The following is a 25,583-nucleotide window of genomic DNA, read 5'->3' on the forward strand; positions in this document are numbered from 1 at the left end:
AAAGCTCAGTAGATTTTTTCCCACAGTGGATTGAAGTCTACCTCTCATACTAGCTTGTCCTAGGATCCAAATGGTATTAATCCACCTGAGTGATGAAACCATGTTTTCACATTTCATTATGTCTCTAGAGCAGATGCTAAAATTGAAAAAGACTCAACTGAGTTTTTGTTATGGAGGTCTGGTTCAAGGTGAAGTAAGATGTCCAGGAGTGTAAACACAATCTTTTAATCTTGTCCAGCATGGCCAATAGGAGAACCCACAAGGATTAGCATTCCTCATGTTCAGTTTTCTAATCTATAAATTAGGGATAATAATGGCACGTACAGTCAGGGTTCATTCAAGGATCAAATGAGATATGACAAGTGATTTGTAAATTTTAAAGTACTATATAAAGTTAGCTATCATGATGGCTAGCATTTATATTGTATTTTAAGTTTTGCAAAGCTTTATACTTAAAGTTATTAATAAAAATGATATGCTGATGATAGCCAGCATCTATATAGCACCCATTATGTGCCAGACACTGTGCTAAGTACCTAAAAAAAAATCATCTCTTTTGATTTTCACAACAACTCTGGGAGGTGAATGCTATTATTATCCTATTATACAGATAAATAAACTGAATCAGATAGAGATTGAGTGAATTGCCCAGTGTCACATAGTTAATGTTTGTCTAAGTCAGACTTGAACTCAGGTCTTCCTGATTTCAAGTCTAGCCCTTTATTCACTGTGCTACCTAGATGTTATTAATTACAAACTATTGCTGGTCTGAGCACTGGACCTCACTTTTCTATAGTTACTATTTGGACCTTGTTCAGATGCCCGACTTTACCTTGTCTCAGAGACTAACTCTTATCTCTGGTCCCCTCAGCAACATGACTTATTTATTGGATTCTTGTTCTGGGTTCGTTCACACTTTGATCCTGACTCTTTTATGAGTAGCCATGACCCTTTGTCCCCACCTCAGTTCCCAAATATTGGAGGATTCAATAAGCACTCTGGTCACCACTCATTTTCAGTCTTTGTCCTTCTTTTTCCAAGCTGTTGACTCTCTCTTGTGTACCTTTCATTTCTTTTCCCATTTTTCTTCTGCCTCTCTCATTTGACTTTTGAAATCCTTCTTGAGCTCTTCTAAGAAGGCCATTTGGGCTTCAAACCAGTTCATATTCCCTTTTGAAGTTCCAGATGTAGGTTTGTTGAAAATGTTGTCCTCTTTAGAATCTCTGCCTTGATCTTCACTATTCTCATAATACGAATCTATGGTACGTTTCTTTTTGCTCATGCTGTTTGCTTATTTCTTGGTCTTTAAAGAGATTGAGCTATCCTGCTGGGGAGCAGAGGGCATTGACCCAAGCTTTTTGTGTTGGGAGCCTAGGGCCTGGTCACTGGCTTTGTATGTTAAGGCCTTTGATGTTGGCAGTTGGAGGCTGTAGGGTTCTGGCAGCTTACCTGGTATTGGGCTGGAATCAAAAACATTGGAACTCTAGGGGTAGGATTGGGTAGTCTGGCCCCTGGAGGTTGCTTGCTTTTCCTTTCCTTTCACTTTCTTCAGCTCCTTTCAGATGAATATTGCAGGATGTTTCTCCACCTGGGGCCCCGTGGAGCGCTTCACAGAGTTTTGCTGAGGCGCTGGGACACTGTTGTAAAATGCTGAGGCACCTGGTGGTTTTCCAATCTGGTTTCCAATGGTTCCTCCACCCTCACTGAGGCACTTGGGGGTCCAGGTGTTGGTGTTTGCCTGTTCCAACACCTGGGTTTCAGGATCTTCTCCTGGTATGCTGAGGCAGGGCTTTCTGCTAGCTTGCTTGGGTGCCTCCCATTCTGTACTTCTCCCCTTCCCCCAGGGCAAGAGGGGCCTTCCCCATTAATCCCTCAAGCTATGTGGGCTACTGGACTGCTGCACCCCATCTTTCTTCTCATTCAGCTGTTCCAGGGTTTTTCCTGGGGCAATATTTTCTGGGCTTTCAGAGGTTGATAAGGGAGGGTAAGAGAGACTTACTTCTTACTCCACCTTGGCTCCCAGAAGCAGATGGAAATGACTTTTTGTAGGTCACATAACCAGTTAAGGATATACTGGTCCCCAATCTGGTGCTCCTTCTCCAACCTACTGCCTTCTAAGAGCTCTGAGGAGCATGATTTCAGTCCTTCCCCACAGCATGGGCCAGGGGCTCTCTAACCTCATTCTCAGTCTTCGATAGGTCTCTATACCAGCTCCTTCCTTGGGCATGATAAAGGGAGCCCCAAACAAATCTGTGCTCAGCACAAGACATTCAGAGGGAAAAGTAAAGGTAAGTTGGGTCATCAAAGAACCTCATATCCATTAAAAAGATGATGCATGATTATGTTGAACCACTCTCTCTGATAGCTCAATGGATTACATGCAGCTCCTTCTGATTGTCTGAGGAACCTATGAGTTGAATTCATTGTAGTAAGAATCAGCATAGCCTCCAAAAGGCCAATTTATATCAGGGCTACCATTTGGTGAGCAGAGCCTTGTAAGGTCTAGTGAAATTACTGGGAATAAACCATCAGTTTTATATAGTTTATTATCATCTGCTATCCCCTAGCTCTGAAAGTACTCAGAATGAAAGTGAATGATATTAGAAATTAATGGGTAACCCAAATCCTCATCATATCTATGGAATTAAACGCATCTCAGATTTCAGTAGAAATTGCCCAATCAGACAAGGCAGGGAGGGTTTAGAAATACATATGCCCATACATCTTTCAGTACTCTTGCTAGGGCACATTCGAAGAGAAGTTGGTAATGAAAAGTAACTACAGTCCTGTTCAGGTTGTTACTAAGAAGTTGGATGTGAATCAAAGATAAGCTGCCCCATATTCAATAGGATGTCAATGAAGGAGAATGAAAAATTGGTTATAGCATCCTGGTAAGAATGTTTATTCCCTTTCAGGAAGATTCTGATGACTGATATTTTATTGGTAAGGGCATCCATCCCCCAATACAAATTTAATTTGAGTGAATCAAGGAACAAAATACATAGTTTTCACTCCACTCCACTCAAATGATAAGTGGTCTGAAACTATTTAAAGGTAGGGCCATGTTTCTGTCATTGACACAAAGAAAGAAATTACTCTCTCTAAGAAATATTCCAAAGACCTTGTCTGCAACATCTGGAACTTTTATCATCCAGAGCTGAATTTCTGCAGAGGGACAATACATCTACTGTCCCTGTCTTGACTGAAGAGATGCCCTTGATGGTTGTAGAAGGATTAGATTACCCACACAGCTTTCTCTATCTAGGGACTGCCAGAAGCAAAACAACCTTGATGTTATTGGCCAAAGACAATGTGAGATTAAAGGGAATTGCAATCCTATAAATGATCATTAGACTGGCTTTGTGCCTCATATGAAGATCTGGGGAAATGTGTTCTCCTGTCATTGTGACACAGGCTACAGATAATAGGGATGTGGTTTCCTCCATCTTCCCTAAAGGTGATAGACACATAGTTAGATGCATAGTTCCAACTACATCCACATTTCCAGACCCTCCCTGCATCATCAGATTGGGTAATTTCTACTGAAATCTGAGATCCATCTAGTGTCATAAACATGATGGGCATTTTGGTTTCCTATTCTTTTCTAGTATCTTTTTACATTGATTTAAATTAGGATGATTTACAAGGGGAATAGACTTTAATCCATGCCTTTAATTCAATAAACATTTATTAATAGTAACCAACAACCCACAGTTACATAGAGCTTTAAAGTTTGCCAACTAGTAGTGTTGGTATCATTTTACCTGTTTTATAGATAAGGAAACTATGATTCATAAATATGAAGTTGCTCATGGTTACATAACTAGTAAGAAACAAAGTTCAAGTCCTGTTCTCAGGGTCAATTGGCATAACCGATTGCTGCGCCAAGTCTAGCATAGCAATTTTGCAACTACAATTGCCACACTAGATAGGAAAGATATGCAGTAAAAATATATATATATGAGATATAGGTATATATATTATAATGCATCTATATGATATGTGTAACATATATACACACATATATCTATATAAAGTTTCATATTCTTTGGAAGATGATGCCTGGCTGTCATCTAACTATTGTTGTTTTCCCTTCTTTATTCAATTTAAAAAAAATATCCTCCATATAGATGTGTATATGTGAATAGGGTTGTAAAACTATGATACTACTACCACTACTTTCTCTCTCTCTCTCTCTCTCTCTCTCTCTCTCTCTCTATATATATATATATATACATATACATATACACACATATGTATGCATACACACATACACAATATAATACAGCATTGTACATATATAATATGTGTATATATCTAATATAGCATTTATTATATAATATATATGTAATATGGCATTTATATAGTACTTTATAATATAGCATTTATATAGTACTTTAAGGTTTGCAAAGGACTTTGCAAATATCTCATTTTATCCTCCCAACAACCCTGAGAACTAGATGCTGTTATTATTCCCATTTTACAGATGAGGAAACTGAGGCAGAGAGAGTTAAGTCACTTGCCTAAGATCACACAGATAATAAATGTGTTTGAGTTTGGATTTAAGCTAGTCAATAAATATCATATAATGTTAACTATGTGCCAAGCACTGTGCAAAATGCTTTACATTTATTATCCCATCTGATCCTCACAATAACTCTGGAAGGTAGATGCTTTTAGTATCTCCATTTTATAGATGGAGAAATTGAGGCAAACAGAGGTTAAATGACTTGCCCAGGGTCACACAGCTAATAAGTATCTGAGGCTGCATTGCTATTCCTGTTCTCTCTGACTCTAGTGGGTTTACATGAATTGTTTTTCTTTGGTCCTTACTCATTCTTTCATCAATATGAAGAACTGCTAATGTAGAAACCCACTCCGTACACACAGACAGGAAAGTTTTAACTTAAGGACTTACTGATACACTAAGTGTCAAATGACTTGCCCATGGTCACACAGCTAGTATGTATATCTGACTCGAACTTCAAACAGGCCTTGAATAAAATTTTCTTGACTGACTTTGAGATGGAAAAAAAGTTACAGGGTTGAAATGGCTATTATTAACACTGTTACAATTTGGTGAGAAGATACACGCTTTCCCCTTTAGGAACAAGCTATCTATGAACATACTTAAAAGCAAGGGAGGGCCAAGAGAGTGCCAGATTTAATAATTTGATCTTAATGAGGATCAGTATACACAATACAATTAATATTGTGAGGTACAGGAGTTTGCCTCTTATCAAATAGAAGCTGTCCCTATTACTATGAATGCAAAGATGCTTTAGCATCAAGTGGAATCAAATAGTAGAATAGAAGACCCAAACCACTAAATGATCATATTGAGACCTAGCCGTTGACAGGAGTGCAGAAAGTATCTCAGTTCTAGGAGCATCACAAATCACTTAAAAGGAGTATTTCAGCAGAAATTTGTGTTAAAAATTATTTCATGGAAATTCCTAGAAAATTAGGGGGATCATTATTGTTATTATTTTAAACAGGAGACTCCGGGGGAACATGATAGTTGTCTTCAAGAGCTTAAAATGCTCTGAATGATTAGACTTGTTCTGTTTGGCCCCAGGGGACAGAACTTAAAGCAGGGAGTGAGAGGGAAATGTAGACAGATTTAGTCTTTGTGGAAGGAAGAAATTCTCAATGTAATGCAGGATGCCTGGGCATGCTCAGGTCACTTACCAATCAGAGTTATTCCAAAATAGAATGGGCTACCCCACAAGGTAGTAGTAGATTTGCTCTCAATGGAGAACTTTGGGCAAAATCAGCACAAATGATTTCTTCTTGGTTGTGCTGGGGCAGTGATTCATTTTGAGTATGGACTATCGAGGTCCCTTTTAAATGAAAATCTATGATCCTTTCTCTGGTCTTACCACAGGCCTCTGACTACTACTGATTTCAGCTAGACAATATTGGGAGAGAGTGAGAGGACTCAGAAGCCAACCCCAAGGAAAAGCTGTATCATCATAAAACTGTCCTGGCATCCCTCTCCCCTAGAGCATGGCATCCTTCTGTTCCTGCAGTCCCTTCTTCATCCTTTCCCCTGTCCTAAAATGCCCAACACTTTACCCAGCAGCGTACAGGAGGTGCCAGGTGAAGGGTGTTGTACATGTGTATCAGGAACTCATTGGCAAGGCACCATCACAGATTAGCTGCTTCTGATTTAAATCTTTGATACTTCTTAATTTTCCTCATCATCAATCTTCCTAGGAAGGTTAAGAAGGTGGAGGACAGGCATCTTGTTCAGAATTTTGTTTAGATGAGATCTCATTCTCTACCATAACTAGGAATGCTAAGGTAGTTTTAGAACCAACCTATCCTCTTGTAATATCCTCCAAACCTTTGGGGATGGCTGAGGACGTGGAGGGGTGTTCCCTCATATGGCGGGAGTAAGTGGTCTATTTGGTACTTTTTTAAGCACCAAAGAACAGTGATATTAGAGTCGAGGAGGAGAAGAGAGACTGCTCATAGGGTAGAATTGGTAAGTATACACATATTACAATATAGTATTAGTATAGTATTAGATTTGGGGTAGGAATGGCTATTAAAATAAGAATGGTCATATGATGAAATCAGAGAATCAGAAAGGACATCAAAGGTCATTAGGTTCAATGTCTCACACAGTAGAGAAATGACTTCATCCCTCTGGGCCTCAGTTTTCTCATCTACAAATTGAGGTGGTTGGACTAGATAATATTAACCCAACTCACATTTGTGTATCCTTTGATGTTTAGAAGACACAGCTCATGTCATTGGCAGAATCCAACCCCATGTCTGCGTAACTCTAAACCTAGCTCCCTATCTACTGGTGTTCATCCTTCATAGTCAAAGAGGAACAGTGACATCACTATGTTAGGGTCAAGGTACAGTGTGTTAGACTGTAGCTGATCAGTAAAATAGCAAAATAGTGGATGATGGATGATGTCCTGACTTGCTCATGAATTGGATTTAAGTGAGGCATTTGTGCAAAGTTGTCAGCCTCGCTCTCTCTTCTGAAGTCATCAAAGTCCAGTGGCAGGACAAAAGTCAGGATGACTGATGATGGCCTGGAATGCAGTGTATGACCTTGGTGTCTTTGATGTTTGACCAAGTTCTAAGCACTCCACAGCAACTACTTCCACCGCCTTCATTGTCCAATGGAACAAATTGTTCTCATCTGCCTGTTCTGCTAGGGGAACTCTTCACATGCTTGGGGTAGACATCCCCAATAGATTTCTATCTCATGTGTCATGATGTCTAGCTCCTGAAATGCCTCCACTGTTACACTTCCAATGTTTTGAAGAAAAAAATTTTGTTTATAATTTTTTTTATGAACTTAATCATAATTCAGAAACACAAATGTTTTAGTATACAAAGTTCCTAGGGCCTTTTAAAGTTTTGAAAGCTGTTAAAAAGCTATTAAAGTTTAAAGGTGCCTTGAAGGTATGTCCTCATATAGACCATCTACACACTCACAAACAGAAGCATCCCCTACATCAGTGTTTCTGAACTACTGAATTGTGGCAAAATTTCAGTAGTCCAGATGATTTTTTTTAAGCTGGTCCATACACTGTATGTAGCCATGGCCCTCGTTTATGTAGCACTTTAAAGATTACAATGCTTTCCTCATGACAATTTTGTGAGGCAGGTCAGGGAAATATTATCGCCATTTTACAGATAGTGAAATTGAGGATGAGAGGGTATCCAAGGTCATGCGTGATGTGAAGGCTGGGAAACACTGTCCCAGATTTGTGGTTCTGAAATTATTTTTCTGGTCTGAAAAACACTTCTGCAGGGCAGAATCCTTAGGGATTAAATATTCTTTTGGTGAGAACCCGGGTGTAATGATCAAAGGAGTATTTAGTTGGAGGCAAGGCGGAATTTGCTAAAAGCGTACAGTGTGTATAGTAGCGGAAGGCATTCTGTATTTGGAGAGAGAAGATCTGAATTCAAATCCTGGTGTTGCTATTTATAACTGGTCCAATCTTGGGCGAGTCACATGTCTCTGTGCCTCAACTTCCTCTATGAATAATGAAGTGGTTAGATTAATCTCTAAATTCGTTTCCTATGAAAAGAGGATGATTGTATTTTATTTAAGTTCATTAGCTCATATTATTCTTTCTCCCAAATCTTCCCATCCCTTTTGTAGTGTGCTGAAGAGCAGCACCCATTTCAAACCAAGCAACTTGGCTTTTTTTTTGTTGTTGTTGTTAGAAGAATACTTGCCCAAGAACTACCAGTCACTGCCTTTTTGACTATCCTGTGGATTCCACTGAAGTGTTCCTAGAACCCTAATCACATTTTAAGAAACCTTTCCCTACATATTTTAAGTATACCTGCTATTACAGGTGCTCTTTCTTGTATGTAAAAAAATTGCCAATTACATAAAAATACTCATTTATATAAAGGCACAAAACACATTCTCACCACCGTGTAGGACGAATTAGCAACTAGCAGCTATTAAGCACCTACTATGTGCCAGGCAATGTGCTAAGCACATATTTCTATGGCATCTGCATCCTATGCATCAAATTGAAATAAATTTTCCATCAACTAGCCAAACCTCTTTGAAATAAAGGTCAGTTCCAGGAAGAGAGAGGCCTGTCCAGAGAACAAACTGTTAGGGTACGTAATGAAGTTATGCATTAATTAGGTTTTGCTGCTGTGGTGCCCTGTATTTTCCGACTTCCAATATCTTCTCCAGTAAAAAGAAGAAAATAAAATGTCATGTGATGTTATGAAAGAACATCCTTTCTCCTCCCCCCTATCTCTTCTTACTTCTCATTCCCTATTTCTTTCTTTCTCATTCTATCTCAGGCATACACACTAGAGTCTCCTATCTCCCACCCCAAAATGGTCATCTTAGTAAAGCAAAGCTGAGATAGCTGGGGAAGGGGTAGAGGGAAAGGGGGATAGGGATAGGAAGAGAAAATCCAATTGCCCTTCTTTCCCCGGAGAGGGAGAGAATGCTTGCCACCAGAACGTAGGACCAGCACCCTGCCCTACTGGGTCACTGGACCCCACCGTTAAGGGGGTTAAAAAAAATGCTGGCCCTGGAGATAAAAGGGATATAATGAAAATGTAAACGAAAAACTTTATACCAGGCATGGCCTGACAGAGGGAAGATTGATATCCCATGATGCTTTGTCTTGATGAGACAATGAAAAATAACCACCACAGCAGCTGTGTCAATATCAGACTTGGTAATGCACCACTAGCTGTGGGTTTTTATTTAATCCGCTTTGCTTTAAGATGATAACGGTTGTTACTTTTCAGTGCCTGTCTGTCAGCGTCGGGCATTGCAATATTCCTCCGCAGCTCCGCGAACGGGTTTCATTTATTTTAAAATACCATTTCACACACTGCTGACTTTTAACAGTGTTCTGTGTGAGTTTGTGAGATTGAATAGTGACAGAAACAACACTTTTTATGAGAATACAGAATATTAAAAACGGGGCACAATATACAGATGGCAGTTTTCACTACGGCTTGGGTTTCTTTCTTTCTAATTTTTTTTATCCCCCTCCCCCTTGCTTCTGTTACTGAGCTCTCCCACTGAATGCATTTGTAGTAACACCATAAATGTCACTTTCACTGACTGGCTTTTGGCATTTTATTTAAATGGAATTCAACTCTGGCTTGCTGCCGCCTGGCTGCTGCTGTTGCGGCACCCGCTGCCTTGTTTGGTGGTGGTAGTTCTACTTGACACTGTCCTCTTCCATGGATGGCATTCTTCTTCAGGGTCCCATTGGTGAAGAGGAATTAATAGATATATACCATCCCCCCCTCCCTAAACCAACAAGCTAATAGCCCAAGCCCAATGTTACAGGAGGAAAGGGAAGTCCTCAATGGCACCAGTCACCATCATCAAAACTCCTTCTTTCTTTGGATAATGTTTTTCAGTGGAGGGCTGATTCATTTCCTCATGGGTGGGAGGACCAACTTAGGAAAATGCCTTGAGTGGAATGCCATTGGAACAGGCACTGAGTGTCAGAGTTCTGACAGATGTATCTAAGCTTCATGTCCAGTACTGCTGACTCAAAGTAATCTGGTGAGGCCTTTATACCCATGGACCTGCTTCTTCCTTGATGCTTATCTTGGCAGATGCATGCTTATGCTCAGAGGACTCTAGATGTGCAAAAGGGGGTGGCATTTGGCTGCCAACATGATGTCGAGATGTGCAAATTCCCCCTTTCTCTTCTTTTCCTCTTGCCTGTAATATCCATTGCTCCATCAGTCCCAGAGACAAAGTAGAACAGACAGGGGCAGTGATGCCTTTAACTGGATGAACCTGCAATTTGGTTAGAGTTTGCTCTTTGCCTCGGTCAAACAGGGCTAGATAGGATCTGTTTAACTTAGCCATATAAATGAATACAGAGGCCACAGGCCTGAAGCTGGAATCAGACAAGCAGCCAGAGTGAATTCAAGCTAAGATTGAGAAAGAATCTTCATGAAAATAGAAAACGTGCCTCTTGGCCTTTGACTGGGCCTTTGGGATGATTGTCATCAGCTTCAATGTCCCTGCAATATGGGTAAAAGTGAGGTATATACACTAGGTACACGTTTAAGCAGGGGTAAACATTTTCTAGAGTTATCTTAAGGCTTCTAATCACTTTGGCTTTTTCATGTCTAGGTCGGTCAGCAGGCAGCAAGGATTGGAAGTGAGAGGGATGCCCACCAGGCAGGCATGGGACACTCAGTGTTCTTAAAGTCTCCATAATCATGCCTGCTCTCCTGCCAATGGTTGTACTGCTTTCTCTACAGAAGTTCCAAAGGCAGCGATGTTAAAAATGGGAGCAGAGTCAAACACCCAAGAATGTTGACAAGAAGTCTTTGAAAATGAACATATTTGTAGAACAGCCATAAAAATCATGTAGTCCAACCTCATTTTTATATATGAGGCAACTGAAGCTCAGGAAAAATGCTCTTTTCTAAGGTAATAGAGGTTCTAAATGGGAAAGCTAGGACTTAAACACAAGTCTTCTGATGTCAAAACCAGGACTCTTTCTATTATGTAATTTTCAAGAATAAAGTAAACATAGACAGCTAGGTGGCTCAGTAGATAGAACACTAGAATTGGAGTTAGGAAGACCTGTTCAGGTTCAAGTCTGATTTCACATGCTTCCTAGCTCTGTGACTCTAGGCAAGTCATTTACACTCTCCCAACCTCTGTTTCCTCATGTGTAAAATGGGGATAATAATAGTATCTATCTCTCAGGGTTGTTGCGAGGATAAAATGAGGTAATACTTGTAAAGTATTTTGCAATTAAAGCACAATGTGAATGCCAGATATTATTATAATTATTACACAAATCTAAAGCTAGAAGAGACCTCAGAGGTTGTCCAACCCAAGCCTTTCATGTAGTCCCTTTAGAAGCAAAGTGGAGCAGTGTTAGACTTGGAGTCAGAAAGATCTGAGTTCAAATGCCACCTTTTAATCCCTCTGTTCAACAGACAACTCTCCTCATTCTTATTTTCTAATCTGTAGATAAATATCTGCAATGAGAAAAACCACAGATCAGTCATGTCTAGAGATAAACGTGGCAAGGGGGAAAACAGTGATACATAGCCCTTGCTCTATTGTTCTTAGGGTCTGGTACAATGCTGAATACATTGTGGGCACTCAAACAACTGCTGATTGGTTGATAATGAATATCACTTTGATGTGTTGACAACTAGGTGACATAGTGAATAGAGCACTGTACTTGAGGTCAGGAAGGCCTGAGTTCAAATCTTACCTCAGTAATTTATTAACAAGGTGACCTGGGCTAGGCATTTGACCTCTCTCAGTCTCAGAGAAATAATATCACCTACCTAACTGGACTGTTGTGAGATTCAAATGAGATAATATATGTAAATCATTTTGCAAACCTTAAAAGCCTATATAAATACTACCTAATATGATTGTTTTTAGGATATTAGATGATTTAACGTGTCTTTTCACCCCAATCTGTCCTCAGTTGTAAACACCCAGAGGTCAGAGACCAATATCTTGAATTTAACACTCCAGTCCATCTCTGACAAGAAACTCCCCTACTCATTGATAGTAACTGAGCTAAGTGTTTGATGTCTCAGGGACCTCCAATGATTAAATCTTTTTTAATTTACCTAATCTATCAGCTCCCTCCAGTCTACTTTCAACTTCTTACCCAGTCAAAACTCCACAGTGAGCAAAGCCACACCAATGCTGCCCTCATTAATGGCCCAGAATCCTTGCCCCAGTGACCTTAAGCAATGACCACTATGCCAGTCCCTAACCCTGGATATCCCCCAACAAATATTTCCTTTGGCACCTGCTCCTGGGCCACAGAATGATTCTGGCGAAAATCACAGAACCATTGGCCTGCTATGAATTCATGCTGTCCAATTTCAACAGGGGCTTTAATCCCATTTGGCAAAGTTTTTATCATCTCATTTATTCCCCACGACTGTTCCAAACCTTCTCCATTCCACTTTGAGCCCTAACACCACTCTCATCATCAACCTCTATCCCTCCCCCCTCAGCAGGTGACCTTGTATCCTGCTTCACTGAGAAAACCAAGACTAATTGGCATAATTCCTTATATCCTCTTCTCCATCTCAAAATAATGTTTCTAATCTCATCTTTACATCCTTCCTTCTTGCCTGAGAAGAGGTAACCCTCCTCTTCTTTCATGTTAACTCCCCCATTTTTCTCTAGATCCTATCCTTCCTCTACTCTTAAAAGACCTTGAGCCTGAATTTATTTCCACATTCTCTAGCCCTTTCAATCTCCTTCCTCTCTGATTTGATTACCCCCCAACCCCACCTACAGCTCAATTCTATGCCAGGAAAAAGAAAGAAAAAGGAAAATCAAAATATGCTATGACTATTATGAATATGCTTTGCATGACAACACATGTATAACCTATATCAGAATTGCTTGCCTTCTAAATGGGGGTTGGGTGAGAAGGGAGGAAGGGAGATAATTTGGAACTCAAAGTTTTAAAAATGAATGTTAAAAATTGTTTTTACATGTAACTAGGGAAAGATAAAACACTAAATAAAAGCTAAAAAAACCATACTAAAATTTGCTGACCCCAAAATACGATGGACTGTTTCTTTCCTTCTTTTCATAGATAAATAGTCTAGCTCCTGCCTCCATTTCTACGTTAACCAATTCCATCCTACTACACCTGTACTTACAAAAGGCTTGTTGGTAATTCCAGCCACCTCTTCTCTGTTTCTATTGTTCTTGAACTCCCTCTCATATTTGATTCTGTTCTCTAACTTCTCCTCCTTGAAACTCTCTTCTCCATTGGTCTTGATGATATGACAATCCTGGTTCTCTTCCTGCCACTGATTTCTCTTTCTCTGTCTTCACTTGATTCTCTTATATTTTCCCCTAACTTTATTTTCCAAGACTCATACTCAAGCTCACTTGACTCACTTCTCTGTAGTATCTCCCTGGGAAATCTCAACCACTCTTATTACTCCATTTGTCAGTTCCATATTCGGATGACTCCTAAGTCTTTATCTCTCTTCCTGTCCTTTCTCTTGAGCTACAGTCCTGTATAGCCAGCAGCCAATTGCACATTTTCATTTGGATATCCCACTGTCCTCTCATCCTTAACAAGTCTGCAAATAAACTCATCTGTAGCACCCATACCCATTCCCACCTCTGGCCCTTTCCACCTCCTCCTCCCCTATCCAAGCTAGTTCTTTCTCTGGTTTCCTTATTTTGCTATATTAGAAAGAGCTCTTAGAAATAAGCCCTCTTACATGAAACCTTTGCTGGTCCTCCCAGCTGCTAATGTCTCCCCATGGAATGTTGCATATATCATCTCTGCATCTAGGATACAAATACCTTGAGGGCAGGGATTGTTTCATTCTTGTCTTTATGTCTCCAGAATCTAGCATAATACCTGGAACATAGTAGGTACTTACTGAATGCTTATTGATTGATTGACCCACTTGGAGTCAGGCCAAGTAAATCTGCTTCTTGTCTCCAACATGTAAGAGCTATGTGACCATGGTCAAGTCATCCAACCTCTCTGGGACTCAGTTTCATCATCTGTATAATAGAAATAATAATACCTGTACCTATCTCTCAGGGATGTTGTCAGGAAAGTGTTTTGTAGACTTTAAGGTACTATAGGAGTGATATCTCTTATTTATGTAGCACTTTCAGGTTTACAGAGGGTTTTACATATATCATCTCGTTTGACCCTCACAAGAACCCTTCCAGAGATATGTGATTATTTTCCTTGTTTTACAAATGAGAAAATTGAAACTGAGTGAGGTAAAGGACTTGTCTATGATGAGTAAGTGTCTGGAGTGAGATCTAAACTCAGGCTTTCCTTATTCTAAATCCAGCTCTCTCTCTGTCTTTCTCACTACTCTCTCTGTCTCTGCCTCTGTCTCCATATCTCTCTGTGTGTCTCTATCTCTCTGCCATGCTAAGCTGCTTTTCAATATACACCAAAAAACTCATTATGTAAATATTTGTTGTTATTTTTATAACTTCCAATTCACCCAGGCTTGAAACTGTGTAGTCATCTTCAATTTGTATCTCTTCCTCACCACATAATCAGTCACTGGTCCTGGATAGCCTTCCTTTGTAATTTATCTTCTAACTGTCCCATTCTTTTCTGTTCCCACTGAGACCACCCTGCAAACCTACCTCACCACAATAGTTTTCTAACCGGTCTTTCTGCCTCCAGCGCTTCCCTTTGGCAATCCATTCAATCCATTTCTGACAGATAAATCTTTCTAAAACCCCACTTCCATTGCCTAGCTCAAAAGCCTCTTATTGTCTTCTCATTACTTAGGGATAAATCGCTATTTCTTAACCTGCCATTCGAGGCCTTCTATAATCTGACCCTCTGACCCTAGGCTACCTTCTCAAATTCATGTCCTGTTACTCCTTATTTCAACCCATGTGAACCTAGATAGTCTGATCTATGCACTGTGCCCCAAATATACCTAGCATTCAGTTCTTTATAAGTATTTATTAAATGCCTGCTATGTTCCAGGCATTGTATGAAATAGTAGGGATATAAATTCAGATAATGAAAAGAACTTACTTTTCAGAAGCTTACATTCTAATAAGTATTTGTTAAGCGCCTACTATGTTCCAGGCATTTTACTAGATACTAGGGATATAAATTAAGATTATAAAAGGAACTTACTCTTAAGAGGCTTACATTCTAATAGTGGAGACAAATATATAATGTGTATGAGTTTATGCAGAATAAATATAAAGTACTGCTATGAATATTTTGGCATATAGAAAGACTTTTTAATTGTTTTTTATCAATTTCTTCCCTGCTATATATGCCTAGTATTTTAGTCACTTTATTTGTTTAACCCCAACTTGCTTTCCAAAATGGTTGTACTGATTCACAGTTCTACCAACAATGCACTAGTATGCCTGTCTTCCAACAACTCCCTCCAATATTGATTATGCCCTTCTTTTGCCATCATTGCCAATTTTCTGGGTGTGACAACCTCAGGTTGTTTTGATTTGCATTTTATTATTTCTAGTGATTTGGCACATTTTTTTCCATATAGTAATTAATAGTTTACATTTGTTCTTTTGTGAAATGATTTTGGTCATATATTTATATATGTGTGTGCACATACACACATATGTATTTATGTATATATATATATATAGATATAGATATATATAAAATTAAGTTAGAGATGTATATGTGTATGTGTATATATAATATGTGTATACATATATATATAGATATAGATATAGATATAGATATGTAGATATGTATGAGTGTATGTGTCTATCTTGGTTGTCTATATATCTTGGGATACCAAACCCTTAGCTAAGAAATTTATAGCTTCTACTTCCCCAACATCTCTTGTACTTGCTCCCTTTTTTCCATTCCCAGAGCCATCTTTCTGGTACAGGGTGTCTACTCTTACCTGGACTATTATAACAATCTTCTAATTTGTCTTCCTGCTTCAAGGGTCTTCCTATTCTAATCCATCTTCCACTTAGTCACCGAAATGATTTTCCTAAAAAGTAGGTCTGGCCACGTCATCTTGCTTAATAAGCTCCAATGACTCCCTCTTACCAGGATTAACTATAAAATCCTTTGACATTTAAAGTCCTTCAGAACTTGGTTACTTTTTCTATCTTTTGTTATTTGTTATTCAGTTGTTTCAGTCATATCTGACTCTTTGTGATCCTATTTGTTGTTGTTGTTTTTTTTTTTTTTGGCAAAGATACTAGAGTGATTTGCCATTTCCTTCTCCAGCTCTTTTGTACAGATGAGGTAACTGGGTGAAGTGACTTGCCCAAGGTCACACAGATAATAAGTATCTGAGGCTAGATTTGAACTCAGGAAGATGAGTCTTCCTGACTTCAGGCTCAGTGCTCTATGCACTGTCGCCTAACTGCCCTTCTTCTACCTTACTTTTCATACAATTTATTCCTTACCACAAGCTCTACAATTCAGCTACACTGACCTATTTTCTATTACTCATACAAGGCAATCCATTTTCCAGTTCCATGCTTTTCTTCTCTCTGTACCAAATGCCTGGATTGCACATTCTTTCTGTCTCTGTCTCCGTCTGTCTGTCTGTCTGTCTCTGTCTCTGTCTCTCTTTTCTGTCTCTCTCTGTTTCTGTCTGTCTCGCTGTCTGTATCTGTCTCTCTCTCTCTGTCTCTGTCTCTGTCTCTGTCTCTCTCTCTGTCTCTGTCTCTGTCTGTCTCTGTCTGTCTCTCTCTGTCTGTCTGTCTCTCTCTCTCTCTCTCTCTCTCTCTCTCTCTCTCTCTCTCTCTCTCTCTTCCTTTGCCTCTAACTTTCCTCGAAGCCTCTTGCCTTCCTTCAAGACTCAGCTCAAATTCTGCCTTCTTCAGGAGCCCTTTCCTGGTCTTGCTGGATTCCAGTGACTTCTGTCTGAGATTTCCCTGTGCTCTATCTCTATCCTGTGTGTACAATTTTATTTTTATGTTGTGTTCCACTTAAAAATGTTAGTTCTTTTAGGGCAGAAGCAACAATTTGTCCTTTCTTTGTATCCCCAGCAGTTAGCACAGTTAGTCAGTCAACAAACATTTATTAAGTGGTTACTATATGCCAGGCACTGTGTTAAGTTTTGGAAATACCAAGAAAGGCAAAAATGCAGTTCTTGCTCTCACTGAACTCAAATCTGAATGGGGTAGACTACTTGCATGCAACTATGTACAAGATATAGAGAGGGTACATAGAAAGTGCTTAATAAGCATTTTTTTGACTGACTGACAATCTTCTCACATTGAAGCCAGAAATAGTCTCTCTACTTGAGAAAGTACATTGAGGTCTAGAAAAACTCCATCCCTGGGACTTTCACCTAGAATTCACCAAGTGATTAAAATAAGCTCTTTCTGACTTTAATTAATTTTCTGCTTCCAAATTTCCCCTGCTATTTCTTGTATTTTAAGAATATTGGCACTTTTCCCTGTGAGTATTTCTGGAAATTCTTTGGCCTTTTCTATGTGTGCATTTTCCAGAACTATAATTGTCCGTTTCTTTGGCTCCTCATCCCCCAGTACAATTTAAGAGCTGGATATTAAAAAAAATAGTATTGTCTAGCAAGTTGGAATCTCAGACTTGGAGGTGGAAGGGACCTGAGATGTAATCTATTTCAACTGCCAGGTTTCAAAGTTGAGAAAGCTAAGACTTAGAAAGTTTAAATAACTTATCCAGGGTCACATAGGCATAAATGACAGAGACAGGATTTGAATCCAAATTCCCTGACTCCAGAGCCAATGCTTTGTCCTCACTGTACAGTTGTACAGTGAGGACACTTGCCACTCTAATTTTACACGAGAGAATCAAGGTTCAGAGATGTCAAGCCACTTGCCCAAAGACATATTGCAAGTCAGTTACAGAGCATCAGACTGTAACTTATGTCTCCTGACTTCTTGGCCAGCGCATTTGCCCCCTTGTCATCTTACCTTCTAATAGCCTGTGAATGGGCAGCTAGGTGGAGCCACAATGCATAGAGTGCTGGGCCTGGAGTTAGGAAGACTCATCTCCCTGAGTTCAAATCCTGCCTCAGATACTTACTAGCTATATGACCCTGGGCAAGTCATTCAACCCTTTTTGCCTCTGGTTCCTCATAAAATGAGCCGGAGAAGAAAATTGCAAACCACTCCAGTATCTTTGCCAAGAAAAAACCAAATTGAGTCATGAAGAGTCTGACACAACTGAAAATGACTGAACAACAAATCTGTGAATGACTACTTATCATTTCATGGCTACAACTTATATTGCACATGGAAATAACATGAGTTCAGGTGAAGGAAAGGAAGATCAGATAGGGCCAAAAATCACCATTTTCTTCAGTTCTCAGAAAAAAAATAGACTAGAAGATGACATAGAAGTAGTGTGTTCCATGGGATACTATGGAACATAGCTTATGAAATTAGTGAGAGTTCAAGTCTCCAGGTCCAGATGAAGTATATCCTAGGAACCTGAAAAAATGTGGTTTTGATAGCAAAATTGATAATACTTGAGGAATGTGAAGTATGAGAGAGGTACCAGAAGATGGGAAATGGGCATATATTTTCTTGGGAAATTCTGGATTCTGGCATGTTAGTTTAATGCCAATCATATCTAAATTAAAAAAAAGTTTCACAGAGATGGCTTTTGAACCCTAGGAGAGCAAAAAGATAATGATATGTGGACCTAACATGGGTTCACTAAGAATAAGTAATGTCAAACTAACTTTGTTGCTCTTTTTAATAAGGTTACTTAGGCTGGCAGATGAAAAGAATGGACTGGACAAAGGAAATGCTGATTTCAGCAAGACATTTGACAAAGGATCTTATGATATCTTTGTGGACAAGATAGAGAAATATAGTCTGCATGACAGTACAGTTAGGTGGATTCATAGGTAGTTGAACTGACACATTGAGCAATTAATGAATTTATGTCAACCTGAGGGAGGTCTGAGCATTTCTGGTGGTATATCATTGGGCTCTGTCCTTGGTCCTGTCTTATTTACAACTGTATCTATAGCTTGGATGAAGAAATAAAAGGCCTGTATATCAAATTCTCAGACAATACAAAGCTGTGGAAAAGAATTTAAAGATTGGATGACAGTATAAAGATTTTAAATGATATTAATGGGGTGGAACAATAGTCTGGAAGCAGCAGGGTGAAATTTAACAAGGGCAAATTTAAAGTCTTGCAGTTAGCTTAAAAATCAATTGCAGAGGTACAAGACAAGGGGAGCAACAGTTTATTCTTTGGTTGACTAACCATAACCTCAATGTGAGCTAACTGTGTGACACAGTTGGTATTAAAAAAAAAAGCTAAAAGATGTTTGGGCTGAATGACCAGAAATATAATGTTGAGAATAAAGCAACAATCTCGCTGCAGCCGGAATATTTTGAGCAACCCAATTTAAGAAGGGCCTTGACAATCCAGAGTATATATCCAGAGGAGGGAAACCAGGATGGTAAAAGGTTTTGAAACAATCTTATATGATGAATTATTGAAGGATCTAGTCAATATTTAATTTGGAAAAAATGAAACTAGGCAGCCGTCAAATATATGGAAGATTTAGGTTAATTCAACAAGTATTTATTAAGCACTTAGTATTGGTAAGACACTATGGTGGATGCTAGGGCTACAAATGCAAAAAATGAAACAGTTTCTGCTTACAAGAAGTTTATCATCTCTTAAAGTCATCATATGGAAAAGCAATCAGATTATTTTGTGTTACTCTGGAAGGCAGAACTAGGACCTACAGGTAATTACAGGGAGGAAGAAGGTGAAGGGAACAAACTTTTTCAAAGTGCCTACTATGTGCCAGGCATTGTGTTAAGAGCTTTACCAATATTATCTCATTTGATCATCACAATAAATCTGGGAGGTAGGGGCTATTATTATCCTCATTTTACAGCTGAAGAAAATAAAGTTAAGTGACTTGCCTAGAGTCATATAGCTAGTAAGTGTCCAGCCTGATTTAAACTCAAGTCTTCTTCACTGTAGGCCCAGAGCTCTGTCTACAGCACCACTTAGCAAACTGTCTAAGCATAAGAAAGAGCTCTCCTATAATTAGCATTATCCAATAGTGAAATGGACCACCTGGAAAGATAGTGAGCTCCCTATCACTAAAGTATTAATTTTGAGATGGCTATTTGTCAGAGATGTCTTAGAAAAGATTGGTACACTGGGTAGGAGTTTCAACTAAGCCATCTCTATAGCCCTTTCAATCAATCAATCAATATTTATTAAGCACTTACTATGTGTCAGGCATTGTGCTTTCCAATTCCAAATTTCAATAATTATCATCCCTCTTTTTATGTTTTGACTTTGATTTAATTTACAAAAATTTTACCATCACCATGTTTCTAGAAACATGCCAATTACAGAATTATATAAAGCAAAGCAAACCTGTAGTGTCATAGACTTGGGTGCAATTCCTTCAGAACAAATCTCCACAAGTTACAGGACAGATTGTGGAAATGTGCCACTCATTCACTAAACAGGATGATTCCATCAGTAGGCCTGTCTGATATGCCTTGTTATGATATACCTTGTTTGCAGAATGGATGACAAGAGGATTGGACAGGTCATGCTTTGGACTCCTGCAGTTGCACAGGAAATGATACACTGAGCTAGGATAGAGCCCAGCCATGGAAAACTTTAGGCTCTCACTTTTGCTACTGGTTGTGGATCCACGTTATGCACTGACAGACTGTTGTACTCCCCTTGCATACTGATTCTAAGAAAGTGCTATTTAAGAAAGGTTTCTCATCTTTTATCACCAAATAAGGTTAAAAGGAAGCCTCTATTCTCTTTTCTTTCTTCACAACTGCACTTGAATAGTGTAAATAAGGGATAAATGAGGAAGAATGAATAGAATGGCTTTCTTTAAATTATTAAAGACGTGACTATTTGCACTGTTAAAATGACCTGACTCTTCTATTCCTTGGTTGTTAGTCCTTACACAAGCCCACCTTTATACTTCCAAATCCTTCTTCCTAAATGACTCAGTGCCTGATGTACTTTATGGAACCATCATTATGGTAATTGACAAACATTCTGAATGTCTGCTCTGTGTGGGGCATAAGGCATGGGGTGAGGGCTTATGGTTAAGGGAGAATTATAGTAACAAAAAACAAAGTCTAGGTCCCTAGCTGGGGGACAATGGTTGACAATCTGAAGCTATCATGCCAAATATCTGGATGAAAGTTTAAAAAAAAATCTGTCAATCACCTGAATGTTTCCAAATATGGTATCTGGATGTTTGGCATCCTGTGGACAACTCATCAGGATGATTGATGGAGTTTATCACTTTTCATCTGGATGTTTTAACGTGTAGACATACCCCATGGGCATCTGGAGTAAAGTCAATGAGAAAAACACTTTGTTACAGAATTTTTTCAACACTTACTGATTCAATAAATATTTAACAGACTGCATTGCCTATTTCTGTGTCTGGCACAGCGATGAATACAAAGATGAATGTATCAGTCCTTGCCCTCATGGAACTTAAAATCTAGTAAGGGAGAGAATATTTACATATTTGTACATAAGGCAGACTATGAGTTCCATGAGAGAGATACAAAGTGCTATGAGAGTTCAAAGGATTAAAACATCCTTTTAAATTCAATTCAACAAAAAAAAATGTATTTATAACTGGATATCCTGTCTCTAGAGATAAGTAAAATGGCCCTTAGCTCCTGTGCAAGCACTAAAGCTAACAATATATCGTGTATTGGTGAAATAAAGGCAGTTTTGTTTATATATAAGAAAGTAGAATTCACAAGAGAAGTAAGGAAACCTGTCCTGACTAGTTCTGGGTTTCCTGTGTTTTTTTTTCATTCATTATGTGGGCTTCTTAGTTAGGAAGCAGAAGGGGAGCCTAACCCCATATCTCACCGACCTGGCACTGCGGCTGTTTCTGGTACCTTTTACCATCCCAGAATAAACTCAATTCAGTAGTCATAATCTAATCTTTGACTTCTAATTTCCAGCTTCCCTCATAGCTATTTTCCACAACTTCCATGCTTTTCATAAGCCTCTGTTTACAAAATAATAATGGCTAGAATTTAGTAGAGGTAGGATTTCCATGCTGTGGAACTATCAGAGAGGCTCCTGGAAAATGTAGCTCCTAAAAGGGAACATGACCATCCCTTTTCAAGCATTTTTTTCATCTTTATCCTTTTTTTTCCAATTAGCTGGTCTGATTATATAGATATTTCCTATCTATTAAAATAAAGTCTCTTTTTCGTGATGTTTAGTGCTCATTTTAGCTGAGTGGTAAATTGTTTTCACTCCACATGGGTCATCTCTCTCTGTTATTTTAGAACTTCCACAATTATTGATAATCAAAACCATACGATTCTCTTTTACCTTCAACTCAGAGTCCCCAAGTCAGAATGAAATTCTGACTATTGGGACAGAGATATAATCCTTTGGTTCATTTTAGTTCTATGTCTCCTTGCTTATCATTGACATCATTCATCATTTTTGCTGTGTATGATTAAGATACAAATATTATAAATTATATGTATCATATATATATATACATTAATATATCACAAAGTAGTTATGATGGATTTTTGTTTTGTTTTTATATGAAGCAAAATATCAGCAAATAAAAACAACTGAAATAAACCAAACCAGGTACCAAGGGAAAAGTCTGACCATTGTCATCCTTTCATCATTACCCAAGCAATGACGGCTATCCATTATTTCTATTGGGGTTCTTTGTTCTACAGAGTGGAGGCATAGCTCTGGAGTCATTTTGGAGTACTTTGTACTCCACTGGAGCCATTCTGGAATACTTTATAGTTTCAGAACTTTTATGGTAAATACCCATAGTAGTTTCCTTTGCCATTATCAAAACTCTTCTTTTCCACTTTCTTGTTCAAGAATCCACTGAGTGCACATGACTACTATGGAAATGTTTTGCATGACTACACATGTATAATCTGTATCGAGTTGCTTGCCTTTTCAATAAGGGTGGGTGAAAATGGAGGAAGGGAGAAAATTTGGAACCCAAAGTTTTAGAAAAAATGTTAAAAATTGTTTTCACATGCAACTGGGAAATAAGATATACAGGCAATGGGGTATAGAAATCTATCCTGCCCTTCAGGAAAATAGAAGGGGAAGGGATAAGAGAAGAGGGGGAAATAGAAGGGAGGGCAGATTAGGTGAAGGAGTATTCAGAATGCACACTGTCTTGGAGTGGGGAGAGGGACAACATGGGGAGAAAATTTGGAACTCAAAATCTTGTAGAAGTGAATGTTGAAAACTAAAAATAAATAAATAAAGAGAGAAAAAATAAAAAAAATCTACTATGTGGCAAAACCTTACTCCCATATCTAACCTTCTTCCTCATCCTCACTATTCCCCAGTTTAGAGTTCAATTAGAACTCATTAGACTTATCTCTACCAGATTGGAAGAGAAAGCTGTCTCTTCAGGACTGCAATTTCCAGGATTCATTGTTAAGATCTGGATGTCTCTCTCTCCTCCATCAGATTTGGCTTCCTCCAAAGACTACTTATAATCCTCCATGTCCTTGAGAAACTCTCATTACATCATCATGAGTATTGCAAGGCTATATGACCAAATATCGTATGAAATCTTGTTTCTTGTGGTCCTTTGGTGCACACTGAAACCAATGCCACCATTTCCTTTCTTTCTTTCTCCATTCGACTGTGAGCTCTTTGAGAACAGGGACTATTTTGGGGGCTATCTTTGTCCTCTTCAGTGCCTGGCATATAGTAGGTGTTTAAGAAATGCTTGTTGACTGACAGAGAGAACCTGTGAGCCATCCTTCCATTTAGTTGTAAATTCCTTTTGCCTACTTCTTGTATATATAGTGAGAATGTCAATATTGATGTGATTTAGATCTTCAGCTCTTTTAATAATATAATATCACGATCAATGGATCATTGGACAGAGGAATCACATTTGAGTACTGACAATTTGGTTAATAGTTATAGATGGTCTAAAAACCATGCAAATCTTGGCATGCTGTATCACTCCTTTCTGATATTGTATTATTATCACTGTGTAAATGGAAGCGAGTCACACAGGACTGAGGATTAAGTAAATTTTTTATTTGTTTCTTGAGTTGCCATGAACAAAGACTATATAACCAAAATGGCAAGCTCCTTATGACAAGTCTCTCTGTATTTAGGTTGGTCTTTAGATCAACAGATTGCAGACATAATCTGTTATCTTGACCTTATCTGAAACCTTTCCAGAATGATAGAATCTACCAGAGTTTACTCTTTGTGTATATTGTCTTTGAAAGCCCAATGTGCCCCAATAAGATATTAGAATAGGATTTTATGAGGAAATGCTATGTCGCCAGAGATTCTGACACTGAAATTTTATTACATCCACTGTGTGTGTGTGTGTGTGTATACACACACACACAATATATATATATATATAGAGAGAGAGAGAGATGTACATATACATGTATGTATATATACATATACATGCATATATTCATATATGAGGTTTTTTATGTAATGCTTTGCAATTACAAATCATTTTATAGCTATCATATATGTGTGTGTATATATATATATGTATATACTGGCATCATTTCAGAAGTCAAGACTTTTAGGTATTTATTTTATAATTGGAGTTGGAGAAATATGACCAGAAGTTTAGGGTACTGGGAGACCAGGATGTTCCAGATAAAGAATCTAGGGGCTTTTAGCTTGTAGATTAGAAGGCATTCCTTAAGGGAAATCTAATGGTTGTCTTTACATATCTAAAGGATTGTCAGGTAGAAGACTTGAAGACAGAACTAAGGAGAAGGGTTACAAGTTGCAGTGAATTAAATTTATGTTCAGTGTAAGGGAAATTTTGGTAACACAATTGCCCCCAAAGTCTTGAGAGTTGCCTTAGGAGGTAGTAGTCTTGAAGAATTTAGTGGACATCTTCAAGAGAGGTTGGAATCACTGGTTCAACATATTGTTCAGGATATTGCTTCCTAGGAATTTAAATGACATTTGAGATAGATCCAGTCTAGCTCTTGGATTCTGTTATTCATTTGAACCTCATAACATTTCTATGAGGTAGGTAGTATTGGTATTATTACCCCCATTATATAGATGAGAAAACTGAGAAGGCAAGGGACTCACCCAATACCACATGAGTAGTAAAAGGTAGAGCCAGGACTTAAATCTATGTCTTCTGACTTTAGTATGTACAATGTGTTTATTCCACTGTAATGTTCAGTAGATTGTAAGCCCCTTGAGGTAGGGGCTGTCTTTTGTCTCTTTTTGAAAAATTACTAGTGTCTGGCACATAATAGGTGCTTAATAACTATTGATGGATCCTTCTATTCAGAAGCACTTTTGTTGGTGAGAAGGTACCTTCACATTACTACTGAATGCTTTTTTACATCTTTCTTCCAGTGCTCCCTAAGACTTAAGTCTGATGTTCTGAATGGTCTGTGGTAAGGGGAGTGTTTGGTAAAGGAGTGTGTGTGTGTGTATGTGTGTGTGTTTGCATATATACATATATATGTGTGTATGCACATATATATGGTATATATGTATATATCTAGATACATTTTATATGAATACTATGTATACACATATATATGTGTGTATATATCTATATACGCATATATATGTGTGTAT

This window comes from Vombatus ursinus, unplaced genomic scaffold (assembly GCF_900497805.2).
Source record: "Vombatus ursinus unplaced genomic scaffold, bare-nosed wombat genome assembly UNPS02014789.1, whole genome shotgun sequence".
In the NCBI taxonomy this organism is placed as follows: Eukaryota; Metazoa; Chordata; class Mammalia; order Diprotodontia; family Vombatidae; genus Vombatus; species Vombatus ursinus.